General features: G+C 38.7%; 1 protein-coding gene across 2 annotated transcripts in view; it reads right to left on the bottom strand.

The window, feature by feature from the left end:
- MLLT3 (MLLT3 super elongation complex subunit) overlaps positions 1–19,181 on the bottom strand; it is a gene marked incomplete at both ends in the record, with an annotated part of 284,995 nt that overhangs the window by 45,489 nt on the left and 220,325 nt on the right. The window lies entirely within an intron of this gene.

Here is a 19,181-nt window from a genome sequence, read left to right as displayed (position 1 = left end):
GACCTTTGCTGATGTGCCTGGTGTAGAATGTACATCTGTTGAGGTGTGAAGCTGTGTTCTTGAAACTGACGCAGTGTTGTAAACAATGTTATCTCAAAAAAATAAAGAAGACTGATCAATCACTGCATTCTCTGGTTGATGTTATCATGAGGAAATTAGGTTTCTTAGATGCAATGAGCCATATGAACTTAGCGACAGCCACGGTCTTCCTCAAATGTTTCTTTAAATGAATACTTCAATTTTAAAGTTTATTAGCAAATAATATGGAATGGACCAATCTGCAGTTTTAGGAATCTAAGGATCTGGGAAGACTCCTCATAGAAGATGGTGCTCACTTTGTCACTGTATTTGACCATTGTTTTTCCAAAGCTAAATATTTATATTACTCGCCATAACACTGTATTTAATGGTAATATTATATTATCTTCAGTTGACTTGCTATAAAGACTTCCCCTCAATTTCAATGACATAATTAAATGGAGATCTGAATTTTCAAGTTATTTGCTAAGAAAAGGCAGTAACTCAAGACTATAAATTTGTACAGTGGTTCTTTATCCAAACATTTATGCCTGATAGAATTACTTTAAGTTCCCTTAAAACAAATGTTAATGAGAGGAAGAAAAGTCATTATTGGTTCTAATTAGTCATGTCTTTTTAAAAGAGTATGAGTCAGGTAAAAGAACAATGTAAATATACTTTAAGACCACAGAAAATTAAAGTAACAAGAAAACGACAATCTAACTTAAGATATACTTATAACTGGCATTATTGATTTTTAGACATATATAACAAATTGATTCTGATTATTTGGTGCTTCACTTGAAAGCATTTCAACATTGATTAATAAGAGTTATCATTCTTACAAAACTTCATACCCAAATGGATTTATAGTCATTTTAATTATCCTTTACAATAACTCTATCAAACTATTCAGTGCCACCATGCCTGCTTCTTGCCAGGTGAGGTAAATGACTCAAACATAGATTACAGAATTTCACCAGTACAACACAGCATGGAACTGGCTGGATGGCCACAGAGACTGCTGCTGCTAGCTGTGGGGCCAAAAACATGGGATCTACCCTTTCCCCCCCCAAAAAAAATGAGGGGAGTCAAGTAACTTCCAGAGTTAGAATCAAGGCTTCGGCTACCTGTGAACTGTGGAGGCAGGGAGTCAGTATTTGTGTCCCAACCTGAACACAAATTATGACTGCCAAACAAGATGATGTGTGAGCAGTTTTCAGAAACCCAGCTATGATTCTTCCAACACAGACACCTAGACTTGGCCCTGAGTTAGAGAATTAACAGTCCAAGATTACCACAGAGCCTTAGTGAAGGGTGGATAAGGAGGGGGACTAAATGGGGGTGATTCAAGGCACAAATTTGGGGTCTACTGAGAAAATGCCAGCTCTGTGTCTAGGTGCATAGCTACCACCTGAAGAAAAGAACTGATCTACTCAGAATCTGGAAATACCTAGTGTTATTTTCCTCCACTGCTAAGCAGTATCACCTTGACTGAGGGTTACCTTTATTCACAAAATGTTAAAGACATTGCTATAAGATAGACATGGAGCAAACACGGAAGGTATATTTAGTTTTCTCCTCAGAGAAGACAAGAAGCCAGGAGTCAATGTCAGATAAGTGTGGAGAAATAAGGCTTCCAGAAAAAAAACAAATCAAAGTCCTGGCCTGTTTTAACCTTTTCAATAGGACTATTAAAAGATGCTGTGTCCTGATTTTTTTTTCCTGGGGTCTGGGGTTTCAGTCCAAGGTGACCTGAGTGACAGAAGGGCAGGTAAAAGGAAGGCCCCAGAAGAGTACTGAGAGGCCATAATCTCCCCGAGCTCATTGGTCACCACCTGTGAAGCTAGTAGTCGGAGGAACAAACCCAGAGAGTCTCCCAAGGCAACAGATGGATCAAATGAATTAGTCACTGCCCTTCCCAGGATGCTGAGCATAAAGTACTTTGGAGGGAAGATGGTTAAGCAGCGCATCCTGCTGAAAGAAACCTGACATCTGCTTAATCTTCTCCCTCGGACTCCAACTCCATACTGGATATTTCAAATGGATAACAACTTGAAAGCTCCGTGTGGACTTCTCTTTCATTATTATTATTTCAAATGCTAAATGTTATCTACTTAAGGATCTTACCTTGGCTCCATGCCCTGGCAGAAGGCAAGATTTTTCTGCTAATAAGGACCTGGGGGCTTTACAAGACCACAGGAGTTTTCAAAAATATTCCTACATATTCATAATAGTCAAATTAATAGATCTGATGCCAGATGTAAAGTGGCATTTTATGGGTAGCTTTAAAAGGTAGTAATGGGGTAACTTTTAAAGCTACTTTAAAACGTGCAGCTATGAATCTAATGCAAATCTGTATTGCTTTTTGATCTTGGCTGTGAGTGGACGATTCTGTAATGAACTAATCAGAAAAGATTTAGCATCTTTCTCTCCTGGAAATACATTTGGCATTCAGGAAAGAAATTTAGGTTAAACACCTTTTAATTATCCTTTCTGTAGCAATTAAAAGCTTTTCTTTTGACTTACAGGCACGGCTCACAACCACATACAATGAAAGTAAAATAAATCTTCCTTTGTGGTACATTCTGTGCCGTTAGATGGATTACAACGTACTAGCCAAGTCTGCATTTTTATAGGCTTCAGGCTCCTAAAAAGCTGTCAGAAGTAGTGACAACAGACTAAAAACAGGTAAGTAAGGATAAAGAAAACCACTGGTAACCCCACTTGAGGATCTCTGACTCTGACTATAGGGTCAGTACAGAGAGAGGCTTGTTGTCTGTGAAAGCAGTCTATGAAATGCATGATCTTGATCAGGAGACAAGACAACATACACTGGACAAGAGCTAGGTAGCACACATGAGCAAAGAATCCATCATAGCAATTTCATGTCAAAGCAAAATAAAATCTAACGACTAGAAGAAGGAAATGTTTAGTATAAACTGTTCTCAGTTTGTTATTTTTAAAGTCATCTCTTCAACATCTTTAGAGGAGCAATTTCAAATTTGAAAAGTCCTTTATATACATAATCCTAACAATCCATGACGGGGGTGTTGCCAGGAGGGGAAAACTTCCTTTAGAAACCTTCCTTTAGAAACCTTCAGGTTTATGAACATTTACAAACTACCAACTAAGTTTGAGGTATTGCTTGCTGCTCACTCTCAAGTAACACAACAATATTTCAGATTATGAAATTAAGACACAAGATGTTAAGTATTTTGCCCCACATCACAAAACTAGTACAACTGTCAGACCTAGAGCCTTTTTCCAGGCCTCAAGACTCTTTCTGGGACACCTTTTTCACTTGGATCATACAAATACATGAGTCTGTGTTCTACACAAAATTATGGTTAGTTTGCTTTCCTGAGGCCAGCACACTATGGCTACAAACAGATCCCTGTGTCTGGAGTACATTTACAAGAGCATACAAACACTAAAAAGAAATGCTGGTGGGTGTAGACATTGCCAAAGTTGACCAGACCTATAAACTCAACTGTAGAGATATGAATAAGATCCTTGTTGATAGAAAGGGAGGAAAGAAAGCCAAGAGACTGCTGTTGCAGGAGGAAGCCTCCTTCTAGCTCAAGGATCAAGGGAAGTAAGTACCAGAATTGTGGGTGAGGAGCAATCAAGATTTGGGGCCAGCATACATCTGCCAGGAGGAAGAGTCTAGAAATAATGTAAAGTAAGTATACATATACCCCTTAAATATTTTATTTAATTTAAAGTGTATAAATATACACTTGTCAATCTTCTGATGTAGGATTAAGGAGTCTTCTTTGACCAAAGTCTGAAAAATTTCCCTGACATAAACCCCACTCAGTACATTCTGATCATTGTCTATGTGGCAGGAGTCAGAGACTGGTATAGCTTAGAATGCAAAAAACTTACAGATTCTTGTAACTTTTTCTGTTGGTGTTTTATACCTGATTTGAGAGCAGTTATTTTTCCAGGGACTGTCCTTCAGGTTTCAAGTTAGTTTTCACAGAAACAACTCCTTTTTTTTTTTTTTTTTAAGATTTTTATTTACACAAGAGCTGGCGTATGGGCCAGATGCGCAGGAGGGTGAGAGGATTCACCAGAGACAAAGCGGGGAGCAGAACAGGCAGACTGACTGAAATACACTGCTGAGGGGAGCAGTGGATGAGACAGGAGAGGTCTGCTCGCCATGTGGTTTGCTCTGAGGCTGGCGGGGATCAAACCGGCACTGCAGAGGCTGTGGACAGCTTTACAGTGCTGCGTTCAACCACCTGTGGAACCAGGGAGGCCCCACAACCTTTTTTTTGCATGCATTATGGGTTTATATAACATTTAATTAACTAAAGTATCTATAAGTAGAACCTGCATACATGTTTGTTGTACAACAATTACACTGACATCTTAGTGAATGCACAATTCAACCTGAGGGAGCAGAAAGGCACAGTGTAGAAGATACCCACCAATGATGGACCATAGAGAGTACATTTAAAGGGGAATGGAGAGCACTGTTATCAGTGCAGGCCCATTCTTTATGCTTCTTTTGGTTGCAGAACATGTAGGTCATCAGTGCTGGGTAGGAGGGCAGCTATTCAGGACCTACAAGCATGCAAATTCCAACTTAGGGAATTCCCAGCACTGAAGACAGAAGGGAATTCATCAATTTATGTTTACATAAGTTTTAGGATACCTTAATAAGGCTTCAAAGTACATATGCTGGGGTGATGTCTTTCCGTAAGATAAGAGAAGATGGTTGAGATAACATTTTCATTTCCAAAATGATGGCTTCCATCTACAGTTCATTCTTTTCCCTTCATAGATTCAATCTCCCACAGTGAAAAATCATACTTGGTTATCATTGTAGTTTTATGGTATAATCATTGTTCTTTCAAAACCATCCTTAGAAATGCTAACAGTCTCCAATAAGTATAATTAAATACATGTTTGAGAGCTAAGATGGAGATTCTGTAGGGAAACTAAAAGTATCCCTCACATCTTGTTTCTCTTAGCATGGGTGTTATTGTTCTATGTAACTTTTTTCCCACGTGCTTGTCCCCATGCTCAGGAACTAAAATCTTTTGTATGTTTTCACCCATTCTTCTCCATATGCAATAAACATTTAATTGCACACTTGCACATACTCAAATGTGATGGTTTAATAACTATTTAAGAGCCAAATTTTAGTTATCAATTTATTGCTTATCTGTTGTGGCAATTATGCAACCTAAGGAAACAGAAGAGGGGGAAACAGTTCCTTTTGCACAGTATACAAGTGATATTTTACCAGTTCCAATAATTTCAAGAGCACATATAAACATTAAAGGGAATATAATCATATTTCATGATCCCAAAGACAGCAAAAACAAGGTGGTCGTATAACTTTCATGTTATCGTGCTTCTGCACAGTCCCTATAGGAAACAGGGAAGCAGAAATTTCTTTCACTTCAACATCCTGTTATTGAAATTTCTCTGAAAACTATTTGCTTTTTTAAAATACAGAAGCAAATGTTTTGGGATTTTAGACTCTGCCATCCCTCTGCTGTCTCAATAAAAGATTAATTTGTGGTTCTTGTCTCCCTTTGTTGTTTTTGTAAAAACAAAAAGAAAATTTATGACATTTTGATTCTATTGGAAATTTTCCCAGGGGCTAGATATTTGATGATATTCTTTTCATGATAGAATCGGTTAAAAAAATATCTTGGATTGTTTTATGGGAGTTTTCGAGTGCTCCATACCCGCTAGTTAATTTGTGTGCTCCAACTCAAAGGCAAGTGCTAGAAGGCAGGTAAAGAACAACCCTTTTTATACAGCTTGCTTCCTTTAGACCCCCTGTCTAAAGGGGGTCCCCTGATTTTATTTATTTTATTTTATTTTTATATATTTTTACATCATTTTTCATTTTTGCACAATGTATGCATTTTCATCTTGGTTATATTCCCCATACAATTCCCACCCCCCTTGTTTTGATCCTAGTCCCTTCTCCCCCCCACCCCCATAGTGTGCCTCTGGTTTATAGTTGCTTGTTGATTTTGATTTTTACTTTATTATAATTAGGTTTTTTCCTGGTCCTTTATTTAGGTTTTCTAAATTCCTGCTATGAGTGACACCATCCAGTATTTTTTTTTTTCTTTCTGGCTTATTTTGCTGAGCATGATCCCTTCTAGCTCCATCCATGTTGCTGCAAATAAGTTATTTGTTCAAAGATGGCTTATTCCTTAACCCTGTCTTGTTTAGACAGAGAGCGCTCCTACCTTTGACACGTCCACTCCACATCTACAAAGGAGAAGGGCCAAAACTCACATTTCCAGAACATTCTTACAGTTAAGACTCTTCAACTATAATAGGAGAAATAAACTTAGAGAAGCCTTACCTATAAGTTCATAAGTACACACATTTAGATATCAATATATCTTTGTGCTACTTAACTCAACATTCGTTGAGGGCCAGGAATGGTGTAAAAAGTCGAGAAGTCAGATAATTGAGAGAGTGCCCACCTTCAAAATAGCCCGCTGATCAGGAAAAAAACACTTTAATATATGAGAATAACCTATATAACCATAGAGGGAAGCACCAATGAGGGAGGGATTAATTTAGGCATAACAGTTTATGTAGAAGAGCTTCAGGTCATAAAGGAACAACCATATTGCACTGCAACATAAAATAGCATGGAATATCAAGAAATCAAAGATTGTACCATTTTGGGATGACTAAAGTATAAAGAAGAGAAATGAAAGGTGAGGATTGAAGATAGGGTTGAAGAGTCTTAAAAACAATTTTTTCTATAATTTTATTTATTTTTATTTTACACTTTATTATTTTTTAATTTTTTTAAATAAATCTTTTTATTTATTTATTTTTTCAATACAGTCAGAAGCGCGGGAGGGTGAGAGAATTCACCAGAGCCAGAGTGGGGAACAGAACAGGCAGAAGCACCCAAGTACACTGCTGAGGGGAGCAGCGGGCGGCAGGAGAGGTCTGCGCGCCATGTGGGACCCTCCTCCCATGGCCGGGGAGCAGCCGGGGATCGAACCGGTGGTGCAGAGGCTGAGGGCAGCTTTGCAACCCAGTGCTCAACTGCTGTGCCACCAGGGAGGCCCTATTTATTTTTTAATTGAGGTAATATTGGGCTACCCCTATCAGTATTACCACTGTAGTGCACCCACCACCAACTCATCATATTTCACCATCATGGACCATTGTGCTTCCTTCCTTCTTTGTTCCTACCCCTACTCTTTCTCCTCCCCCCTTGATGTTTTGTTTCTGCAGTCAGCTCTCAAGGGCTAGTTTTTAAGCTCATCTTTATCTGGCCCTTAGTTTAGTTACTTTATTTTCCATAGGTTAGTAACACCATCCAGTATTTATCTTTCTCCTTCTGACTTTTTTCACTTAGCATTATATCCCTTCAAGTTCCATCCCTATTGCTGCAAATAGCATGAGTTTATCTTCTTTGATCACTGAGTAATCTTCCATTGTGTATATATCCCACATCTTCTTGGTCTACTCATCTGTTCTGGGCACTTAGGTTGTTTCCACAACTTAACTATAGTAAAAAGCACTACAATGAATATGGGAGTGCAAGTTTTCCTTTCAAACTAGCATTAAAGACAATTTTTTAAAATTTAACCACTTTTTGAAGGATGCTAGGGAGCACATTCTTTTGAAAGCTGGTAAATAAAAGAATTGACACTATGCTCTACTTTTCCTGTACAAACTATATTACTGGTTTAACAAAAGACAGAAGAAGAAGTATTTTTCTTTTAGGTGAATTCTAACAAATAAATGATGGAATAAAAATGCCACCAATTCACAGCCCCTAATGAATTCAAGTATATAGCACTGAATATCAAGCAACAGGTGTGCACCTCACAAAAAGAGATAACTTCACCCTAGAGGTGTCTTGCCCCCAAATCAAAATCAAAACCAAAACCTGATCCCTAACCTAAATCAGGCCATCCCTCTAACTTACAGAAAATAATCACAAAGATCATACCAGCAAAATGCAAACAGAAATTCTATGTGAAAAAAGAGAGATGAAGGAAAACCTTCATGTCCTTTAAAAGAGACTTAAAGGATATTTTTTAAAATGATAAGATGTGGACCTGAATTGAATCCTGATAGAAACAAACTGCAAAAACAAAATTTATGACATTTCTAGTCTATTGGAAATTTGCCCAGTAGCTAGATATTTGATGACATTAAGAATTATTAATTTATTCAGATAGGATGATATTTTAGTTGATTTTCAAGTCCCTGTTAGATATTCATATAGCAATATCTATGAACAAGATAATATAACATCTTGGATTTTACTACAAATTATGTTGAAAGAAATGTAGTACTACAGTTTAAAGAGTGTGCATCAGTTAATAAATATTAAAAGGAAGCATGAGAGATAAATGGGTAGCTCACTGTGCTATTCTGCATATTTGTGTATATTTTAAATTCTCCATAAGATTATAAAAATAAAAAATCAGTGCTCAAGAGAATTTAGTGCTTCATCTGTATATTTGAGATTTTAAAAAAAAGCTACAAAAATGGCAATAATAAAGATGGTATATGAAAAAGACCCATATGGCCATTTTTAACTAGTTGCTTTATATTCTTTTGCATATTTGCTCCCAGAATTTGTCTGTGTCCAAGATAATTATGTTTACAGAGGCCTATGAAAAGGAACAGATAGGTAACAAGAAGAAACTCAGTCTCCAACCTCAGTCAAGCTCAGTCAAAAAAAACCCCAAAAAGTCAAGGAGCAGAAGAAAGAAGGGAAGGATTGGATTCATAGACATTTTAGGAGGAAACCTCACAAGATGCTGTAATCACTGAAATGAGAATTGACAAAGAAGAAATAATTTTCATAGGATCGATCACTACATAAATGGTATTTCTCTTCCTACTGAAAAGTAACCTGTGTGCCTATCTGATTCATTGACTTAGCTCCAGTGGCCATCAACACATAACGGTATTTGTTGAAATAATATATTCAATAATAACTGATATTTCCATCATATCTATCTGCAAAGAAAACTGGGGAAATATTCTTATATATTTCCCCAACAAAGTCAAAATTTTATTAGTAAGATCAAGGTGAGAATGACTATGAAATAGATAACCACCAGAACTGAAATACATACTTAGAATACATACTTCAGAATATGTTGTTCTTCAAGTACCTGCTGGTCAGAGGTTGGAGGTCGAAGAGTTGGAGGTTAAAGAAGATGTAAGACATAAATTGGTAAGAGGTGATTGTCCTGGACAAGATTATAGAGTAGAAATGGAGACTGGCAAGAGGTAACTTAAGGATGGTAGCATAAGATTAGTTGGCAAAGGAGACTCTCAGAGAATGACCAGAGATCAGGGTCAGTATAACAGGGTGAAGGAATAGAACAGGAAAGCAAGTTGAAGGTGCCAGAGAGACCAAATCCAGGGCTTAGGAGGTGGTTTGTATATTGGAATCAGGAAGGAACTGATGACCTTTCCAATGGTAGTTCTAAGAAGAGCTCCAAGAGCAAAAGTAAGACTGAAACTTTTTTTTTTAAAGATGTTATTTATTTATGCATACAAGAGCTCGGGTGTAGGCCAGAGAGGCGGGGGTCGGGGGATGCGAGGATTCACCAGATTGGGGAACAGAACAGATGGATTGACTGAAATACACTGCTGAGGGGAACAGTGGGCAAGACAGGAGAGGTCTGCCTCGCCATGTGGGTTAGCTCCCTGGCCAGGGATCGAACACATACTGCATATAGCTCCATAGTGCTGAGAACCACTTGCACCAACAGGGAGGTCTAGACTGCAACTGTTTTTTAACTGCAATGTATTTTTTTTTTTTAAAGGAGCTTTTCAGATGTCTGTCAGTGAAGGAAAGGAAATAAAGTCTGAAGAGCAGGAAAGTTGGAAAGTTGGAGGTGAGGGTAGATATAAGAGACTGGCTGGCTGGTCTGAAAGATGCCTCAGTAGAGAGAATAAGGGGTACAATGGAGGACACGAACAGATAAAGAAGATTCTGGAGGTTAGGAGGAAGCAGGATTCAGATTAAGAATATCACCTTGTCAAAGTAAAGGCTTTACTTATACTGGAGGTTTTTAACACCCCTTCCATGGTTTGATTATTAATTAAATATGATGACTTTTGATTTGCAAGAACCTAAGTGTGTATTTTCTGTTTTGCCTGGTTTGATGACTAATGTGTCAAGTTATGGCTATTCTGGTTGGTAACTTCCCAGACGGGATTAAGGGTATGTGCAATATGGAGGCTATCAAATATTTCACCAATGAATTTCTGAAGTATCTGTTTGCACAACCAACCTACCTCCCTTTGGTGTGACATGAGGCATTTCAGGTGAGATTATGGTGATGGTAGGAAATTATAAAGTTCACTCACTCAACAAAAGGGCACAGAATGAGATGAGAGGCCAAAGAGACACCAGCTACATGCCTAATGGGTATAAACAACTCACTACAAATCACTTTGTATAGGGGAGAGAAGAGCACAAGGGACTATGGTGATGGTTCACAGGTGATATGATGGGGGAGTGTTTTTTTTTTTAAGATTTATTTATTTATGCATACAGGAGCTGGGGCACATGCCAGAGATGCAGGGGGGGCGGGGCGGTGAGAGAATTCACCAGAGACAGTGGGGAACAGAACAGGCAGAAGGACTGAAGTATACTACTGAGGGGAGCAGAGGGCAAGTCAGGAGAGGTCTGCTACGCCATGTGGGTTGCTCCCTGGCTGGCCGGGGATTGAACTCGTGCTGCAGAGGCTGCGGATTGCTTGGTAGTGCAGTGCTTAACCCCTTGAGCCACCAGGGAGGCCCAATGATGGGGGAGCTTGATGGGAAAAATCAAATATTGTACAAAAATGAACAATGATGTAAAAATAAATATTTTTTTTTAAAGATTTTTTTTTTTAATAGAGGCATGTTTTTTATTTATTTATTTATTTGTTTGTTTGTTTTGTTTATACATGCACCGGGTACAGTCAGAAGCGCGGGAGGGTGAGAGAATTCACTAGAGCCAGAGTGGGTTGCAGAACAGGCAGAAGGACCGAAGTACACTGCCGAGGGGAGCAGCGGGCGGCAGGAGAGGTCTGCGCGCCATGTGGGACCCTCCTCCAGTGGCCGGGGAGCAGCCGGGGATCGAACCGGCGCCGCAGAGGCCGCGAACAGCTTCGCAACCCAGCGCTCAACCGCTGCGCCACCGGGGAGGCCCAAAAATAAATATTTTTTTTTAAAAAAATATTTTTTAAATGTTCAAGTAGAGGAGAATTTGGGAAAGAGTGTGAGGGACATGTGAAGGATTGTATAATGTTCCAACTGGAAAAGATAATGGCATGCAATTTGGGGCCTTCTTCCTAAGGCTCTTTTTCCTAGCAGTTAGAGCTATGATCTTGGGAAAGTTATAAAAGCTGGTTTCAAGTTTTCTGTAAAATCCATGTTTTGTTTTTTTTTTTAAAGGTTTATTTATTTATACAAGAACTGGGGTACAGGTCAGAGGCGTGGGAAGGTGAGAGAATTCACCAGAGACAGAGCAGATTGCAGAACAGGCAGGCAGACCGAAGACACTGCTGAGGGGAGCAGCAGAAGAGACAGGAGAGGTCTGCCACGCCGTATGGGTTTCACCCTGGCTGGCCGGGAATTGAACACACGCTGCAGAGGCTGCAGACAGCTTCACAGCGCAGTGCTCAACCCTCTGCGCCACCGGGGAGGCCCTAAAATCCATGTTTTTAAAGCAAATTTCTGACATTTCTTTCTGCTTTAAAATTTCTATGATTTTCTACTTCATGAAGAAATGCTGTATAAAAGATACTTGCTCATGGTTTTTAAACATGATCTTAACTCTTTAAAAGTTAGAGCACATTGCAAGCATTAAAAGGTTTTCTAAAGAGAGAAAGGAATCAAATTGAGTCAAATGCCTTTTCATGTGAGTGAGGTGATCATGTGAGTTATTAATGTAATCAACCTTTGAATATGAAATCACCTTTGAATTCCTGAAATAAGCCCCAGTTCATACTATGAAAGGGAGGGGAAGTATGAATGAGAACATAACTATTAAAATGATGAGGATATTTTTGCACAATGTATGCATTTTCATCTTGGTTCTAGTCCCCATACAATCACCACCACCCTTGTTTGTGAAAAAATGAAAAATGATGTAAAAAATATATAAAATTAAAAATATATAAAAAATGAGGATAAAGAGATAGGCAATAGAGAATATAGCACCTCCTTCCTTCAAACCTTCATTTTTTTAGAATAAACTATGAGACTCATTGGTTTTATCACAAAAAGAAAAGAAAAGAAAACAAAAAACAAGGGAAACTATGCATGACTTGTCTTTAAAAGAGGGACGGGGCTTGCTGCAAGTCTCTGAAAGTTGCTGGACAATGAACACAAGCTGGATAAGCAAGAGTGAGCATGTTGGGCTTGCCTGACTCTGATCGAATATTATCAGATAACCCATCATGAGATCAGCAAAGTTTGATATTCACCTTTAAAACAGTCCTGGAAAATAACAAGAGGAAGAAGCTTGAAATGACAGGGAGCCCTTTATAATCTTGAAAACGTGTGAGGTCACCTTGAGTAGAATTTGTCAGTTAACTAATAAACATTTTAAACTACAAAGATCGTTGTTGATTCCCAATACAATCTAAGGTTAGGCCAAATGGAAAACGACGTTTTTGAATTATGTGCAGGAAGAAAAAAAATACATACTGTGGCTGTGAATTATAAATCACCAAATTCCTAGACTGCAGCTTGCCTCTCCATCTTTATAAGAACAAGAGCACCTACCAATATCAGATGTTCATAGGACACAATTCATAAATCACCAAACAAAAAGCTAAGGGTTTGTCTATGTCATAATTAATACTTTTGCTTGAACAATACCTCGGTGACAGTTCATATCTATAATCTTATGAGGCAGGGATTATCACTAAAATCCACATTTTACAGTTTACAAATAATAAGCTAATGAGCTAGACTTTCGATTTCTAGCATCTGGTCTTAGACCACCCCTCCTGGATCTGGGAAAATAATTTATTAACTAGAGATGGCTATATCCAAGCAAGGAACCTGACCTCCTTCCTTCAATCTTCATGAGTACTACCTTTAGATAATGTGATACACTGGGTGGGAGCCCTCCATGAACTCTGGTCATCGTTTCTGTCCCTGGCAGGCACAGGAAAGAAACAATCTGAGAAGACAGCATGTAGGTGAACAAGTGCCCTCACATAAACTCTAAGGTACCACAGTTTTTTTATTCTCTCTTCCATTCAGCTTCTAATCAGACACTACCTGGGCATCAGAAGCCTAAGTTGATCAGCACTTTGGAAATCAAGCCCAGGTCTCCTATACCCATTATTCATAGCCAAGTATCCGAGAATTGTGGCCACATCTCATTTCTCATTTTCCCCCCTCCCTGGTCACTGATTGTGGTACCACAACCAGAGAGTCAGAGCAAGCAGCTGTGGGAAGGTTAATGATGATAATTAGATTTTTTTCCTCAAAAAGGTTTAATCAGTACCACAGTGGCTTTAATATGATGTGATTTCTCTCTCAACAAGGTTTACTCAGTGGCACGGTACCAAAAAAACATGGGGTTTGGCACTAGTTAGACTTCGATTCAAATTCAGATTCTGACACTGAAAGGTGAGAATAAATGCTCTCAGACACATTGTACGGATTAACTAAGAGACTACAGGGGATGGTGTCCACTACACACCCCACATGGAGTAGAGCTCAACAAGGCTTCCTGCATTCCTCACAAACCAGTCTGATAAACTACCTGTAGGGATTCATTTAAGATCTCTCTTCATTTTCAATATGGACAACACAAGCTTGTCTACAATTGCCATCAGTTCTTTTTAGTCAAACCGTTTGCTCCAATCAAGACACCTTCTCTTGCCCACCTGACCCCTTGTCTCCAAGAATTCATGCCTGCCTGCCTTCAAAGCTCAGCCTAAATCCTAATTTGGCACTGCTTAATGGGGTGTACAGGAGTATCTACCATGCTAACATATTTTCAAATGTTACTGACCAGCACTAAAGTAACCAAAGAATATTACAGACAAACATGTTGAAACAAAAATGTTTTTAATTGGTCAAGGTGACATGATGGCTTATCATATTCAAAAAAAAAAAATGAGTCACATAATAAAACAAAATTTAGCAATTTAATTTTTAAAAAAACAGTATTATGATTCTAACCACTTAAGACCTCAAACCAGAGCATTCCAGTGATCACCTTATGTATTTATTTAAGATAACATCTGAGAGCCCCACGCATACATTTTCTTCCTAAAAAAGGCAAAGCCATTTCCTTTAATCTGCATCACTGACTCTGAATATTTGTCCCTAGCCCAACTCACCCCCATAACCCTACATCCTCTGTGTCTTCAGAATTCAAAGGCTAAAGTCTGTTGTCTCCAAACACTTGAGTAAATGCTTTTCCATTTTCTCTTGCCTAATAGAAGGATCTTTGACTTTATCTGAGAACATCTCACTGTGCCGTCACCTTCAGTGACCTAAAGAAGCCTCTTAGGGGTGATTTTTCTTTGTGGACCTTGACCCTGCCTTGAAAGTTTATAGTCATAAATTATTACCCACTGAGAACAATTTCTCAAATGTGTTGAAATAATTACATAGACACCAAAAGAAAGCCATCCTCTACCTAGACCATGGCATTATCTTGTCTCTAATTCAAAGAAAGCACAGCTCACATTTTTAGTAACTTAAGAGATATTATAAAAATGAAATTACAAAATGTAACGAGATGATTCAAAAAGGAGTCTTCAAATCAGAGGACACCATTTGTTGTTTGGTGGCACCTTCTGGGAAAGCTTGATATTACAGCTCAGCTCTGATAAACATAAATTCCCATGCAAAAGCAAATGGGAAAAATCCTGAGAGCGAGGAACTAGTGCTGATAGTATAATAATGTGAAATCCAAAACCATGGTTGTCTGTTTTAGTTAAAGCAAGTATGTGTAAAAAGTTAGAAGATATTGCGCCAATCTCCCTCAGTTCTGGCTAAATGCCAGAACCATCCATGAAGACAACCTGTCTGTCATCTCCTAAAGGCTGCTGATAAAGTACAAACCAAAAGGCAAAGAAATATGATTTACAAATGGAACAAGAATACAACACCAGGGCCTCCCCAGGGGTGCAGCAGGTTGGGCGCAGCACTGTGAAGCTGTCTGCAGCCTCTTCAGTGTGGGTTTGATCCCTGCCAACCAGGGAGATAACCACATGGCACAACAGACCTCTCCTGCCTCGCCCACTGCTCCCCTCAGCAGTGTATTTCAGTCAGTCTACCTCTTCTGTTCCCCACTCTGTCTCTGGTGAATCCTCTCACCCTCCTGCACATCTGGCCTATACACTGGTTCTTGTATAAATAAATCTTTAAAAAAAAAAAAAAGAACATGACACCAAAAGTTTGCATAGCAGTGACATCAATTTCATAAAGCACAGCTCTACAATTGTAACAAAGATTCATGGGAAAATCAAATTTGTTTCACCCCAAAACTCCTCTTGAGGAACCTTCCTACCAAGTAGAATCAAATCTTAACTCCTGCACTTTTAAACATGGAAATTTTGGGCAAGGGTCTTAGTTTGAGCCTCAGTTTCCCCACCTATAAAATGGGGATAATAGTGCCTAGTTCATAGAGTTGTTCTGATGGTTAAATGAGTTAAAACAAATCAACTCCTTAGAGGGGTAAGTAGCACATAAAAGCATTCAAGGGGAGTTCAGCTGCCCCTACAAGGCATCTCTGTAGTATGGTTAAGCTATTCAAGAGAAGACCATGCTGAGTCTCATCTATGACTTTATGTCTAAAGATGACAGCTGCAACAAACTATATAAAGATCACGGATTGTACAGGAAGAAACAGTAATGCACTAAGTAATGCACTAAGTCTCCTGAAGGTGACTGATAGGACTTACTGAGAGACAATTCAGTACTAGTAAGTAAAAATGCTGAGTTTTGACAACTGATGACAAGATACTGCAATGATAGAGACCCCCATCTTCCCATGACCCTCAGTCATGTGAGGGTTTCTAAGGAATTACTTAACTTAAAATCTGAGCATACACGTAGAGTTCATAGGATATCCCAAAAAGGAAAAGAAAGACACTCTAACGTTGTTGTTTATTTGTTTCTTAAATCTCTCCTTGAACGAATTCAAATCTATTTTTGGAAAAAGTCAAGTAGATGGATGAATACAGGAACAGCCAACTGCTTCCACTGCACGTCCTCCATCTGATCCTCTGACACAAAAGCAGACACAGAGCATTCATTAGAAAACAAATTCAGGTGATGTATCTCCAGGCACCCCCCAAATTAACTTTCTTCCAATTGTTTCAATTAATGTTCCACACTGGGCTGAATCCACCAGAGGAAGAATTGCAACCCTTCAGGTATTTTTACCTCCAGTTATAAACTACAGAGAACAGGAGTCCAGAATGAGAGCCCCCCCTGGAGAGCCAGGGCAGCCCTTTAATGAATGGTCTCTCCAGCTGCTCACTCGTGGTACTTAGAGATTTTACAGCTCTTGCATGTGCTGGAATTACAAGTCATTAAAAAGCCACTTTGAAAACACAATAAAGACCTTCTTCTCTGACTGTGACAACCTTCCATCACATAAAAACCTAAGGCCAATGCCTCAACAGCGGGACATTTACTGCCAGCGCCAGACAGTTTAAGCAGGGCACGGAACAGGGTGGGGCGGAGGAAATGAGGCACAACAAAAGAAGGGAAGTTTCTTTTTCCTCCTTCTTCCTTTTTTCTTTTGGAAGAAACTTCTACTAAGGTGGTTTGAAGTATTTATCCTGTATCTGAAGCACCACCTGGCCTTGGGAAAATGCTACCATTTAATGGGATCTTGTCTTTCTCCAGCAGATTTTATCCAAGAAAACACTTTGGTATGCCACAGCCATCAAAAGATATGATTAAAATCTCATTTCTCACACTTCAGGTTGAAGTATGTATGTGACATTTTGCCAAATGTAATCTGCTTATTTCCTCCCACCTTACCCCCTCAATCTACCCACTTTCAAGGAAAATAAAGCTTGGAACTGCTTCACCTTTATCATGAAATCTCTACAAAACAAGACAAAAAAAAAGGGGATGGTGATGATATGAAAATTATTGCCATAACCAAACCGTATTATAAATGGTTATTTCCATTTTTTTTTCTTCCTTCTGTGCCATGAAAACCAAACTTGGTGGTATTCACAAAACAAGATCCATTTATTAGACTTCTCTTTAGAAACGGAATGATACAAAAAACAAAAGCTAGGGAATTAAAGGTGTGGCAGTGAAAGAGATTTGGATTCTTTTTTCTTGTCAATTAAAGTTAAATGGGTAAAACAAAGCACAATAATCAACGTCTGGTTGACACTGATATCTGCAAAGCCTCACCCTATTCAACCACTAGTTAGTGTCAGTCACTAGTAAAAATAGTCTCTGGCTTATGGCTGCAAAATGAGGAGCCCAGTGAGCACTGGTATTTAGAACCCAACTTAAACGAGTTTGGGAGGCTAGAATGCCATGCCTGCCTGGATCCACAAACCACAGGCCCCTCCAAGCCCTGCATCTCCCGCAAGAAATACTGCTGCTTCCCCCCTCCAGCAGGATGAAGGAGGCTGTCCTTTGGAGGTTATTTAGGGGGGTGTTAGCTTTCCATTTGGGGGATACATGAGTTTTTTTTTTAAAATCCAACTTTTATTAAGGTTTTTTTAAATTAACATTTTATTTTATATAATTCTTATATCATTTTCATTTTTGCACAACGTATGCATTATTATTTTGGTTATATTCCCCATACAATTGCACCCCCCCTCCTTATTTTGACCCTAGTCCTTCCTCTCTCCTTCCTGCCCCCCCACCCCGCCCCATAGTGTGTCTCTGGTTTATAGTTGCTTGTTGATTTTGACATGAGTTTTCTTTTTAATGCATTTTCTGCCATTTCTTCTGTTGTGTGTGTCTGAATAAACCAACTTTGTTTTTGGAATAACTACCTCTGTTTGAGGCCAACAACTCTGAACAACTTTAATAGGAATTACCTTCCTTCTTCAACAAAAAAAAATACTCTGAATGTTAACATTAAGTATATAACAAACGCACACCTTTAGCATGTTTCTGTATTTGTTAAGTGCTTCCTCACTATGAAACAGATCTTCAAAACCCCATTCTCCTTTGAATTTTTCTGTAGGGAAAATTTACTGATGGACTTTCATGGAACAATATTAGACTTCCTTTTAAGATGAGAAACAGTTCAGGAATTGTAAAATATGTTTAAAAATTAGTCTTTAGGGCCTATTAATAGTAACCCAAAGATAAATCATTTCTCAGGATGTCTTTTTATAATAACAACTGTAGCCACAACAACAACAAAACTACCAAGTGCCTGTCAATAAAGTCCTGGGTATGTTCTCATCTTAATCACATTTAACTAAAAAATGAAAAGGTCCTGGGAAATATTTTCTTAATTTTATTTAAAACTTAGATTCTTTGTACTGTATTTTTCCAGTTATCATGCAACAGACACATATCAATATCAAGGCCATATACCTCCTCATGTCAAAATTCAGAACAACAGGACATCTTTCCCAATGACTTCTTCCCTCGTCACAGCATATAACCTCCATTCTAGAAAAATGACTCTAGAATTCTGCAGTAATTTTGAATATCAAAAAAAAAATTACCTTTCAAAGCCACATAATATAAAGGTTGCAGAAGCCAAGTAAGGTAACTATGACTAACATTTTTTGATTTGTGTGCTAAATGCTGTACCCAGGCTATTTTCACAATAATCCCATGAAGTAGTTTGTATTATGATGTCCATTTTACAAAAAAGGAAACAAAAATACAGACTCAGCTCATTTGCCCAAGATCACTAACCAGGCTGGGATACTAAAGAGCTTGTGTGACCCCAGAGCACAGACTTGTGGTATTTTGACCTATAGACTGACCTATCTAACTATTCACCTAGGCACTTTTTTAAAATTATTTTATTTATTTATGCATACAAGAGCTGGGGTGTAGGCCAGAGATGCAGGGTGTGTGTGTGAGAGAGGATTCACCAGAGACAAAGTGGGGAGCAGAACAGGTAGATCTACTGAAATACACTGCTAAGGGGAGCAGCGGGCGAGACAGGAGAGGTCTGCTGCACCATGTGGGTAGCTCCCTGGCTG

Source organism: Talpa europaea (assembly GCF_964194135.1).
Source record: "Talpa europaea genome assembly, chromosome: 7".
NCBI classification, from domain to species: Eukaryota; Metazoa; Chordata; class Mammalia; order Eulipotyphla; family Talpidae; genus Talpa; species Talpa europaea.
The sequence above is the reverse complement of the archived record's forward strand: the minus strand, read 5'-3'. Positions and strand labels throughout refer to the sequence as shown.